The sequence below is a fragment of the Diadema antillarum genome, unplaced genomic scaffold, assembly GCF_040938485.1.
Source record: "Diadema antillarum isolate AM-2024a unplaced genomic scaffold, OU_Dant_1.0 scf00000201, whole genome shotgun sequence".
Lineage (NCBI taxonomy): Eukaryota > Metazoa > Echinodermata > Echinoidea > Diadematoida > Diadematidae > Diadema > Diadema antillarum.
In genome coordinates, this window is record NW_027271090.1 from 3312518 (window position 1) to 3326936 (window position 14419).

Sequence of the window (14419 nt, forward strand, 5' to 3'; positions counted from 1 at the left end):
TAGACCACAGGCAGCAACATGTGGTGCTAAGCCACGAAGAAGTGACAGATTAAGGCAGTAGACAAGAAAAAAGAGAGAGAAAGAAAAAAAGGAAAAACTTACCTGTTGTGATGCACTCAACCATTGCTACCACACTGATTAAATTTTATAATGTATACTCAGCCAGTTGGGTGTGAATCAAATGTCTGCATTTCAGGTTTCTGGCTTTCATTGTACTTCTCTTATATTCTAAGTAATCTGTAAAAAACAATGAACATGCAAGTGATGCTGCAATGCTAGTTGAACTGAGAACCTCGTAAAAAAAAACATGTTTTTGTTTTGTTTTGTTTTCTTATGTAATCTTGCATTGAGAAGTAAATTATATTTAAGACCTAGTGCTGAAATTTTGCAGTTGAGAAATTTGGTGGTGAATGTGAACTTCTTGTGGGAGAGAGCGCTTAAACAACTTGACACGGTATTGAGGTAAAACAAAGTACACTGTAATGAGATTAGGTCCAGTTTCAGACGACATTATGACAGGACCATGCTTAAGCTGCATTTACACCATGTTCCCGGCGGCCATGACAGCCTCATTTTGTCTGAAACGCAGTTTCCCGTGGGTAGACGAGAAATTCTCCTGTTTTTCTCCCCTTCGCATTCTAGTCTTGTTTGTTCCAGTCCTCACCCCGGTGAACATATAGCTATCAGACCCTGGTCTCACGGCATCCAGTCAGGCTAGACTATCAAAATTTTTAGTTGCGTCCCGCTACGGACAGCCTCCAAGTCTTGTTATAGCCTATTGCGTGCCGCCCTGTTTTGTTGCGTTCACCCCGCTTTATTACGGCATACAAAATTCCTCATTAGCGCCGGGACTGCTGGGGCAAATTTTTTGACAGTCTAAAAATCTGACACGGCATCCACGGCAATCGGGGCCTGTCCTGTTTGCCTATCCCGTCTCACCACATCCTTTTAAGTCCATCCCATTTTGTCCACAGTGGCCTGAAACGTGGCTGCCGTGGTTGCTGGGAACATGGTGTAAATGCAACTTTACTCTTTGGGTGCGTTCGAGCGCTCTACAGCGAACCAAAGCGAACTGAACCGAAGCATACCGTACCGAACTGTGCCAGATTTGAAGCGTTCGAGCGCTCTGTCGAGAAAGCGTACCTCACAAATTGTTTTTAGAAAAGGTCACGCATTTTTGTAGCAAGAATGTCTTCCACCTGGCGCTTGAACTACTTGCAGCTGTCCTGAACAAAGAGAATGACGTCTTTGCATTGTGATGTATGTGCATGATACGCGCATTCTTTACAGCGAAATTTTGGTAGGCTTTGGTACGCTTTTGGAGCACATCGGGAAGTAGTCCACTTTTGGCTCGGTACAGTACGGTACGGTACACTTTAGGAGCGTTCGAGCACTCCTCTGGCGCGGGTACGGTCAGTACAGTTCGCTTTAGGAGAGCGCTTGAATGCACCCTTTGTGATGCACATTGAATTATGTATTTGATATCAGACCGGTGTTGTGCAGAAATTGTTTCACTTCCTGTCCTCTGTTTTTTTGTCAGATATTGCTGAAATGTCACTGAATATATATATATATATATATATATATATATATGTGCTTAAGATGCATTTGCTCGCATTCAGGTATGCTTTCTCTTTTGGGTAAATTTTTCTACATTTCTGACACAAATTCAGTAGAAGTGTGGTATGATTTTATCGTTTGGACTGAATTTATTCTACATTGTATCATTATCATTATGCATTTATCTATTTTATTTTACCTTACAGTGACTATGTAGAACACCCATCTAAGTTATTTTTATAATTCTTAATAGGTTTGACAACCAAAGTTTGCCACTACACTTGTGTAATCTTGCCTGAGTGAATATATAGTGGTTAGGAAATGAAATGTGGGAAAGATGAATGACGTGTTTGTGTGTTTCGCTGTCATGAAGATGAAAACTGCAAGAAATAATGACTTACGTGAAACAGTAAGCCAGCTTGTTCAATTTGTGGAAAGTTTTGATATACCAGCCATGAGAGGCGATTTGATTGTAACAGTTGTCAGGTTTTTGTCATGGTTTTTGTTGCGTTTTTGTTGTTGTTGAAGGGATTGTGAAAACTCAATAGTTATGATATCTGTCTAGAGAGTGGATCAATCTATGCAGTAACATTGTTATTTGTTTTTAGTGTAAGATACTTTTGAGAAAGGAAGTCTATATGTACACTCAAGAGAGAGCCCTAAGAAGAAAGGTATATTGATGTTTATGAGTGGATTTCTTTTATTATATACTTTCAAACTTTGTCATTCACTTTAAGTGCTACTTGATTTACTTTCAGTTTTCTTAACCTTGCCAATCAACTCATGCAAAATGTGCACATGAAAGCATAATGGCTAGTAGTGAAAAAGTGAACAATATAATAACCCTTTTTCAACATGGAAAAGTGCAAATATGCTTGAACAATCTATTGATGTGTAATCCTTAATGAAATGGCCATGAGCAATTCGTTCACACCATTCCTTCTTTTTGTAGAAAGTCATCCTGTAGCTAACATTCCACTTGCACCCTACTCACCCATCCCGCTGACAAAAAACAAGAACAAAAACAGAGGAAAAAGAAAGACAGAGTGTTGTCCTGCATGACAGCCATTTCCATTGATTTAAATTTCCCTATTGATTGCAGGATGCTTTTCAAATGAGCATGCCCATGGAGTGCAGACAAATCTTTTGCCTGATGCATGCAGTATTCTAGAGTGAAAAGCTGTGATAGATTGCAGCAAAGACAATGTGACAGCAGTTAATTGTATTCATTGCTCTGTAAAAACCCCAAGTGAACCATTATTTTTGATGAGCCTTTTCATGCAGACACAGGAAATGCAATGGCAAGGAAGTACTGTCAAAGTGGAAATTTTGGTGGTGTAGAAATATTCGTGCAATTCACAAAACCAGAAACTAGTCCGAAAATAAAAGCATGTGAATATTTTTGCTCGCTACCTTTACTACTAAACAATGTCTTGATTCTGTTGAATTAAAACACATGAAATTCATCTTACCCGGCCAAGTGCAAAAAATTACTCGCCCGAAAATATCCACCTTTACAGTATGCTATGAGAGGGAGATTTTGGTAGAGGAAGTAACAACAACCTCAACTAAATGAAACATTCGACTGATTTGTAAGAATGAGTAATAACAATCTTTCATATGGATGTAAGTATGATATTTCTTTGGTCTTGGCTATGATATTGCTCTAGTTCCTCATGTCTTAGTATGACATGAATTCCCAGGACTCTCTAATCAATGTGAAGTGATTATCTCATAGCAAATACTGTTCCTGCTTTTGAAAGTGGGAACAACGTTTGCAGTGGAAATGGCAAGAATTTGTCCCTCTGTCTCCCCTAGTTTGCATTAACCAATTGTTGCCATGCCAGGCCAGCTTTAAATGAGCCTCAGGCAAACTCATTCTTTTTTATCACAAAGAATATTTGTCTCGAAGTATGCAATAGCTATATGTTACTAAACCTGTCAATTCTATATGGAGGTGTTGTGTGGATCCATAGATAAAACCACTTGTATACTTTGCATCTTGCAGTCTGCAGTTCAAGTCCATCAACAGCATCAAGAGAGGCCAAGTTCTGTTTGAGAATTTGAGAGCTCGAATTATGTTCAGCTCAGTTGAAAAGTTACTTCATGAGAGTAAAACTACATCTGTGCATCTACTCTTCATCCCTTTATTTCAAAACTACATGACTGTGATTTTTTTGTTTCAATTACAGTAAAATCTGTACAGAAAAAAACTCAGAAGAAATGAGGTATGAGGCATGATGTAAGTAAGAGGTGTGATGTAGGAAAATAGTGTGTGACTTTTGGTATGTAGAACCCATCATTCTGTGTACTCTGTAAGTTGTCTGTGTGTCTTCTTCAGATTAGAGATGACATGGTGTATAGAGGAGTGAACCACTGCACGAATTATGCAGATTACATGTACATTTGATGCTTCTAGAAGTGTGGGTGTGGTCCAAAGAGGGCCATTAATGATAGACACAATGTCAGCATTCTGGTAGTTTGATTGCAAGTGTTCTTAAGCTATCGACATTGTACCCACTGTATGATGACCTACACATCATTCCAAACTCAAGTTATGCCACCTTTTATCATTTTATCCTCTAGCATATATATCTAGCAAGCAGTAGCATAGTTTGTCTTGCATTTGTATCAATCTCACCCGTCGGAATGAAAGCAACTCAATCATTATCTTTGTACCTTACCTGCATTGAGTCAATCTTTCTGCAGATCTCTTAATTAAGTTGCCAAGACAGCAGCACGTAAGAGTGAAGACTAAACATTGTGTGTGCTACTCACATGGCTCAACAATGGTGAATGTTTTTCTTGTGTCATGGCTATGCAAGTCCCGTGTCGGGAGGGGGAAAAGGTCTAAACTGTGTGTTAGGTGACTCTGAACAGTTTTAGAGGCCGTGTACTGTGTGCTCAGACCAAATCATGTAAATTTAGAATGTGTATAGTATGCCATGCTGTATGATCTACAGGTGTCCACCTGCATTACTGTGTGATGTTAGGATTCTTGTTGGCTCCATTGACATGATCCCCCCCCCCCCCAAGAAAAAAAAAAAAAAAAAAAAAAAACCTTTCCACATTTACAATTCTGTAGGTGTGAACTACATGAAAATCAAAGCTCCCACCTCACGTCGATATTAGTCACACCTGAGTGTTTGGAGCAGTGCAGCCATGTGTTCACTGAAACAGCATATACTGTACAAGTGGAAATTTTTGTGGTGTTGAAATTTTTGAACATTTCACGCAACAAGAAACCGGCGCAAAAATAAAAGCATGCCAATATTTTTGCTTGTTATAAGTTCCAGTAGTTCATATCTTGATTCCGCGGAATTAAAAACATGCAACACTCATCTTACCCAGCCGAACGCGAAAAATTACTTGTGCGAAAATATCCACCTTTACAGTACCATATCTTTTGTCATACCACCAATAGTTGTTGATGGTTTTTCCTATGTAATTGAATGAATGTGTCATTATTTATGCAATGCTTACAAGTGTATCGAGAGTCAGGTAGCTAGTTGCTTTATATGTATTTGGTACTATATTGATAGAAATACCCTGTTTCAGTAGATGAATTAAAATTGATAGGCTCTGTGATTGCACAAAATAGTGAGATATTATTAGAATTGTTTGTGATGATAGGCAAGGTATGTGTATAGCAATATAGTCACTTTCTTCTATAAATTGAATTGAATATTTGTGTATGCTGATCATACCACAAGACTCACTTAATGAATAGAGATTTTATATATACAAATGAAAGGCATGCAATACCAAAGTGTGAGAAAATTTCCATTCAAATAATTATCATGGCATGCAAATATATCGGTTAAAGAAAATGTAATGAAATCAAGCAGCAGTGAAATTGCCAGCCTTGGCAACCTGTTTAAATACTTTGACCACATTATTTGGCCGCCTGCAACCCTCAAGTGAGCCTTGCCCATTGCTGTGATCAATAGTTTTGATTTAGCTGAAGTTGCAAGTTGAGCAGTCAGAACCCTTGTGAAGGTAGTCAGGCAGAATAGCTGGCAGTGGAATATTAAGTAGCCTTTGCAAAGGCAGCTCGCTATAATTTGAGGGCACGCACACAGAGAGCAGTGGACTCGCTCACACAGTGCGCGAGTGGCGAGCTACGAGCATATATCCGATCGCTATGTGCGTGCCGAGTCCACTGCTCGCTGTGTGCAAGTCCATTGTGAGCTGCCTTTGCAAAAGGCTAAATATTAAGTGGATTGCTTTCTGTGAAAGTGAGGTGTATTATGAGCACTGCCTATTTGTCTCATATGCGTCTGTCGCTGCAGTGGATGGTGCAGGAGATAGAGATGGCTGCTTTCTTTTGCAGGATTCGTCCTTGAGATCAATGTCTATGTGCAGACCTTGCCATATTTATTTTTGTAGATTGTTCATTTTTGCCTCAGAATGATGGTTTATTTGCGTCACTCTGAGCGTTCCACCTTGTATCATCTGGTCCATGTTCAGAGCTGGCACCTTACCACACTTTGTGTTCAAATTAGTTTATCTATTCAGATTAAAGACAAATACATGTACCAACAATGACATTGCTGGATTGCTGTACTTCTCATTTTGTTCATTTTTTGCAGCGTACTCCTAGAATGCTGACTGGTTGTGGCAACCACTGGGGGTCACTCCTAGACAATTGTGCTATCCACCAGCATCCAAACATCCCAGAAATGGACCCTAAATGGTGTATTATTGCATATCAAATTTGCACCCCTCAAATGCGTCGCACCTGTAAAACATATCCAAATTGGCGTACAGCTGGATTTTGTTATGATATCAAGTGCAATACCCTAAATGGCATAATAAATGCCCCTTACGCTAATTGGAAAACAGCAAAATAACACTTTCTTGAAACTGAATAGGGACCGGCAGTTTTCTTTCGCAAATATTGCAATTTCATTATAACCGAACCAATGAACAATGAAAAAAAAAAAACAGCGGATAATGTTGTGGTCTGAATTTTTACTTCATTGTAACTGGAATTTCATTATAACAGGAGTGCACTGTACTGACATTAAGTAGTAAATGTCAAAAACCTATTTTGTGAAGTAAGACCCTAAATGGCGACAGAAAAAAGAAAAAAAAAACATCGCTTTTTAAGGGAAAACATCAACAATGCTGTATGTTTGAAAACAGACCCTTTCTATGCCTTTTCGTATATGGATGCAGGTGCGTAGCATGTTAGTAGAGAGTGACCCCCACTGTGGTGGCAACATAGGCAGATGAAGGATGCATGTAATTTGTGTATGCTGTGTAATATGCACCGTACCCGCTGCCTTGCTGAGTAAAACCAGGGAGGTGGCCATACACTGTACAACTAGATAACTTAAAGTTCATATTCTAAAGATATAGACTGATAGTATGTAACATCATCATGTGCTGATGATAAAGACAGATACACACTGTAGACTCCATATGAGAAAGAAATATCCTCACAGAAAGCATGCACAAGCTGTGTAATTATTCATTGTGCTGCCTCCATTTTAATAATTAACTGGAATTGACCAATGTTTGTTATGTTTCATTTCTTCCCCCCCCCCCCCCAGTATTTTCTTGAGTGATAAAAAGCCTCATTAGACTCGAGTCGAGTTGGGTTACCCTACTTTTGAAGGATGGAGAAAGTAAATGGTACAAGTACTCACTATCAGATATCCCATGTGCATGGTTTTCTGACTGTTCAGTTAGAAATCTGGTTTTGTGGTAAAGATGGATACATGTAATGTACCAGTAACTGGTACCACTATGTTGCCTCGGGTGATAGCACGTGTGCATGTGCAATGATCATGTTTTACAGCGTAACTTCAGAAAACCTTTACAATTAGTGTAATTATTTACCCGGTACTCAAAACATGGTTATAGATGTGGCATGGACCTTTGAATCGATTGACACTGACCAGTGGTTGGCTGACTGTAATGAAAAAATGGATGGAGATGATGGAGAAACTGATGTGCCCTTTTTGTGCCATGAAAAATAGAAACATGTTCATCAGTCTGCTTACCTCCTTGACTTGCACTCACTGGAGTGTCTAAAGGAATCAGCACTATGCATAATGTATGTTGCTCTCAAAATGAGCACACGTACATACTGTACACAGGCGCGGCATGCTTACACACATGCACATGCATACATACACTCACATGCACGCACATACATGCACACACATACTCTCTCCCTGACACCAATTGAACAACAGCAACAAAAGAGTAACTGTTTGGCACTTCTATACAGTAGGCTATTCCTATGTGAAACTACCGGTATTTTTGTAAGATACTGACACGCTGTCAAATTCTTTCTACAAATATTTTTACAATGACCCATATTGTTACCTTAATTTGTGTATTTGTATAAACACCTTTCATATATTCTGTCTGGTGCTCACACCATCACAGACATGGCAGTGTGTCAGTCTGAATTGCTCCTTGTGTCTGCATTTGTCCAAGCATCTTTCTCAGGAGAGCTGAAGGGTTGTTTACTACGGTCGTTACTGGCAACCTTTTGGAGAGCTCATTACCATAAAGTGTTTGTTTCTTGTCTGCTTCCTTCATTTCCAAAAATTATACTCTGCACAGAAGCATTTGCACTTATGAATTCAGTGTAGGCATATATGAGCTGCATTAAGCAGTGTCGTTGACAGAATGGAATTTCATATTGATGAATGCCAATTGTCGGGATTTGGGATATTTGAAACTCCTTTGCACTGATAGAAACCACATGTACCAGCACTTGGCCGTAATTTTTTTTAATGTGAGTGTATTTATTCTGCACCCTATAAATATCAATACTTAGTAATATTCTCCTGTAATGATGTTATATCCCATATTTCAGTTTACAATGTACATGTCCAATCATTTTTACGCGTATGAGATCTATTGCTTACATAAATCTAACAACCTAAATCTATATCGCAAGGTCCACTCCCATATTACAACCACAACTAAAGTGGTGTAACATGTGCACTACACTAACCAATTGAGCAAAATGACAATCTGCACATACCTTGCAGTGATGCGTAGCCCTTGGTCATTGCCTCATCATAATTTCGAGCGGTAGTGGACCCACCCTGTCCGAGCTAGGAGACAAAGCTTGGTCATTGGCTGCTTGTAGAACCTTGGCGCAACCTTTACTCAGCCTGATGCACCCTTGCTATCCATGCTGGGGAAGACCTTTTGGAGATCTTACCAACAGACTATTGTCTTTTGTGCACATAGTCATCCACGACAAGCACCAGATCATTGCAGCCATCTCTACCTGTCTTGCAGGAGTGGTAGGTATTCATTCAATTCATGATGGCAGAACTGGGTCCCATTTCATAAAACTTTTTATCAGTAACAACTGCCACATTTCTGTGACAAATTTGCTCTCAACCAATCAGATGCAAGGATTTCAGTAGCTTATAACAACTATTGTAATTTGTTATCGATAACAACTGCCACATTTCTATGACTAATTTGCTCTCAGCCAATCAGATGCAGGGATTTCAGTAGCTTATAACAATTATTGTAAGTTGTTATCGATAACTTAAATGAAACGGGGGCCCAGGTTGGCAAAATACTGGACCTAGTGCCACCTTCTTGGGCAGTAGTGGTCATCCTCTCTGAAGACGCAAGGTGGTAGACAGTGAGGCCATCTCATCCACAGAAGATATGGTTTGGCGTTTGTGGTTTGAAGTTGCTTTGGTCTTGATTTGTCCTATAGTCAGAAATTACGAGTTCAGGATTTCCTCGACATCTATTACCTAGTTTGATCGATTGAATTTTTCACAGGATCTTTCACAATGACCGTATTTGTTCTTGTGCTCCCCCATATATTTGCAATTCTACTCTCTCTCTCTCTGCATATATGTCTTGTTATATGTACAGTGTACATGTATTGTGTGTATGTGAATATGTATATTTATATACACACTGTAGCCTACGTGTATTGAGTGTACTGCATGTGTATATTCTGTAATATACAATGTATACATTATACAGTGCACATGTTTGCAAGGCTCTGTTTATGGCTGTGCCATGTTTGGATGACATGTTGCGGCATAAGGCACTCCTTATTATGATGCTAGACTGATGGGATAGTAGGATATGTGATCAGATATACACCCTGGATTTTATCACGCGATGAGTATTTTGTGTCCATGTCTCATGTGTTGATACAGATCTGTACTGATTGAATCTGCCACACTTTGTTGCAAGAATTCTCTGTACTTTTCTGGAAAACTACTGCAGACTGGGTATTATTCCAGTTGACATTCTCCAGCGCATTCATCAACCACAAATGAGTTATTCCAGACAGAATAAGCATCTGGTTACTGTTCAGACGTGACCTTTCATAATTTGAGAGAAAAAAAAAAAAAAAAACTCTTGCCAGCTAGGAAGAAGGGGAGCGAATTAACATTCGAAGCTTTGCATCTTATAGGGCATTCCAGACAATTTTCATAATTTCACATCTATGGAGTACATAATTCAACAGCTCCATGTAGGCCTACAGATTTGTGGAATTTATTGTGGTCATTGAGCAGAGAAATCAATACTCTCAAAAACCCAAAACAAATTACATGTACACTGAACAAGGGTGATGATGTATGAGCCTCACATATTTCAGAAATGTAATTCCATTACAATGTACCTATGTAGAATTCAGCCCGCTTTATTTTGTTCTGCTTCCTTGAGCCCCTACTCGTGTATTCTTATAGTGAGGCTGCCGTCTCATCATCCTTGTTTGTTGTGATTTGTTGTAAATTTTGAAAACATTCTCATTCCTCATCCCAATCACTAAAAATTCTGAAACTCTGTACCCAATTTAACCAATTTATAGTTGTTCATATGTAAAGGTCTGACAATCATCCAGAGGTCTCGTATAGACAGTTTCTTCGTCTCATTCCCGAGGTTTCCCTTTTTTTTTTTTTCAGTACTCAGTACTGAGAATGTTGAATGTCTTTTCTGTACAACTGTTTTGAGAGGATCAGAAGTGGTGCGAATGGCTGGACCTCGTTATGTTGTGTTGTACAATACATGGTTTACACTCGGAACTTCCACAGCCATCTTGTAAACAACATAACACATAATACGTACAATTTGTACCAAAATATTTGATTGTGTGAAATATAATACATGTATATATGTATGGGTATATGGGTTATATTGTTCAGGACAAACCTGATGACATGCAAACGTACCCAGCGTTGCACAGGATACATGTGATGTGAAAGTCCTGTTGATTGTGGCATGTTTCGAGTTGGCATGAAGACACATTTACATACATTTTTTGCAAGTACACAGTACATTGTAAGTGCATGTACTACGGGGGTGTATAAGCCTCAAAATGTTTCATACACATGTACCTTGTATCTCCACAGTGGATATTTACACCAATTTAAATTTGAATTTGTGTAATTTTGCAGTAGCATACATCCAAAGCACACACACACACACACATCCACATGCATGTACAACTGCACATGTACATCTACTCGAGGACTGTATAACTGGATTACTTTTGTTCTTGTACAAGTATAATTGTGTAAGCTTTTCTTTCCTTTGGTTCAAAGTTGCAGTGGCATTATACTAGTACTTGGTCAACTTTGCACAATATCTGCCTCGAAATGAATGCTCTGACACATACAAGGGTGCAAGCTCTTAAACACACACACAAACACACACACACACACACACACACACACACACACACACACACACACACACAATCTTGTGAACACATGCAAGTCCGTTTGAAAAATCAAAATTTTTCCCAGTCCTATGGTGCAATAGATTTGACCTGTTCAAAGAGTGATACATAACAGTGTAGATGTACTACAAATGTACATACTGTATGTACTACACAACACCACACACATGTACATTCAATGGATACAGTACAATGCACAATACATACACTATACTTACTTGCAGAAACGCGAGACCAACAATACACATAAGAGACTGAATTTCCGGTTTGATAGATTTTATTTTTGTATCCTTGTATCTTGTGCGACAGATTTGTCAAGATATAGGAATGTTTTCACAGTCTTTCAAGGTTTTTTTTCCTTGTATTTTTTTTTTTTTTTTGGAACAATTCATTTCATTTACAGCCGTTTTATGTGTGCTAGCATTTGCAGACATGTACATGTACAATTGTTAAAAGAGTTTTTCTGGCTCATTCCATTTTACATGTATTTTCTTTTTAAAGCTTTCTTTGCCTGCCCATAACTGCATTAAGCTGGTGAAAAAACCTAGCAAAAACCCCATTTCATTCTTTCATATTCTTTCATATTTGGGGGAAAAAAGCTAGGAAAAACCAACAAAATGCAGTGTACAGACAAAGAAATGTCAGTGAACAGTGCAAGTCCAAGGGACAGTAATGTGTAGTCACAATCCCAGAGTACAATGTACCTACAACTTGTCAATGAGTGTTGTCTATAAAGATAGTCACAACATTGGCAACACTGCCTCCGACATAGATGTTTAAGTCGAGCACAAGAACCATTCCAAGATATGGAGTGGAAATTCAATACATAGCTAAGCATGCAAAGAATAGAATGTGAAAACTCGCATTTAACTGATGTACCAATTCTAATTTCAAATTTTTGTGGGCCTTTTCACTTTTTAATTTCACTTTTTTTTTAAATACTCGGCTATAGCGCAGTCCTTTACCAACAGTATTTGCTCTTTAGTTTTGCAAGTGTTAATATAACAAATTTGTAAATCGCTTTTTTTTTTACAGCATTGAGCAAAGTTATAAATGTGGACATGATAAACACGTCTGCCAGCCTTTGAGTAACATCCCTAGAAATTGGAATATAATTCCAGTCAAAGAACTCAAAACGCAAGAAATCAGAAACTATCAGTCCATGGATGATGATTCAAATTTTGTCAAAAGAAATGGATTAAAAAGCTAACAAAGGGTAATACTTGCTTCCTCAAAGCAAAACATCTTACTTGCCGATATGTATACTTGACGTCAGTGAAAGAAACATTTGGAAATCTTTTTGTTTTCTTATTTTTTAAAGACCTTCTGATACTTTCAAGTACATGTATATTTGCGTGTACACAATTGTATAATAAAAATGTACCAAAATGTTTGCACCTTCCAATTTCTTCAATAAATTGACAAGTTTTCCTCTGGATGTTTTTGAAGATAAAGAACGAAAGGGTACTTTAGTTGCATACTTTGAAAATGAGTTGATCAAAGAATAAACCTTGTTCCTTTAACTCTCTTTACCATTAGGTAGATATTACTTCCGTGAAAGATTAACATTTAAGCCTTTTTTTTTTTGTGTTATTTATCTCTTTTTTAAAGACCTTGTCATACTTCCAAGTATGTACATTTGTACGTGTGAACACGATTGTATCGGAGAAATATACTAGCAACTTCAACTTCAACAAATTGTCAAGAGGCTTTCCTAGTCATGATTTGAAGATAAAGAACAGAAAGGTACACAGTAGTTGTACATTTTGACAATAAGTTGATCAAAGAATAAACATGCTTGTTCCTGTTACTCATTTAGTGATGGTAATTTCCTATTCTTACGTTTTGAACATAAATAAAAGGGTATGATGTAGTTACAATTTGACAATAAGTTGGTCAAAGAATAAACGTTCCCTAAACTTTCATTTAGTGATAATTTCACATTTCTTACATTTTGAACATAAATGAAAGGGTACGTTGTAGATGCATACTTTGACAATAAGTTGATCAAAGAATAAACCTTGTTCCCTTAACTCTTTTCCATTTAGTGAGGGTGATTTCACATTTTCACATTTTGAACATAAAGAACAATAGGGTACACTGTAGTTGCATATTTGACAATGAATTGATCAAAGAATAAACCTTGTTCCAAAAAACGTTTTCATTTAGTAAAGGTGATTTCACATTTTTGAAAGATAAAAAACAAAAGGGCACACTGTGGTTGCATATTTGACAATGAGTTGATCAAAGAATAAACCTTGTTCCCAAAACTTTTTCATTTAGTAATGGTGATTTCACATTTCTAGAAGATAAAAAAAGAACAAAAGGGTACAATGTGGTTGCATATTTGACAATGAGTTGATCAAAGAATAAACCTTGTTCCAAAAAACTTTTTCATTTAGGAAAGGTGATTTCACATTTTTAAAAGATAAAAAAGAACAAAAGGGTACACTGTAGTTGCATATTTGACAATGAGTTGATCAAAGAATAAACCTTGTTCCAAAAAACTCTTTCATTTAATAGTAAAGGTGATTTCATATTTTTAGAAGATAAAAATAAGAATAAAAGGGTACACTGTAGTTGCATATTTTGACAATGCGTTGATCAGAGAATGAACCTTGTTCTCTAAACTCTTTTTCACCCAGTGATGGCTATTTCACATTTTTGCATTTTGAAGATAAAGAACAGAACAATACATTGTTGTAGATATTTTGGCAATTGGTTGATAAAAAAAATACACCTTGTTCCCTTAACTCTTTTTCATCTATGATGGTGATTTCACATTTTTACATGTTTCAAAGACAAAGAACAAAAGGGTACACTGTAGTTGCATACTTTGACAATAAGTTGAAGAATAAACCTTGTTCCCTTAACTCTTTTTCATTTAGTGATGGTATTTTCAATTTTGACGAAAAAACAAAAACAAAAGTTGCGTATGTTGACAATAAGTTGATCAAATAATGAGCCTTGTTTGCATAACTCTTTTTTCATTTAGTGATGGTAATTTCACATTATACATTTTGAAGATAAGAGGGTACATTGTACTTGCACATTTTGACAATAAGTTGATCAAAGAACAAACCTTGTTCCCATCTCTCCTTTTCATTTAGTGATGGTAATTTCACATTTTTATGTTTTGAAGATAAACAGGGTACATTGTAGTTG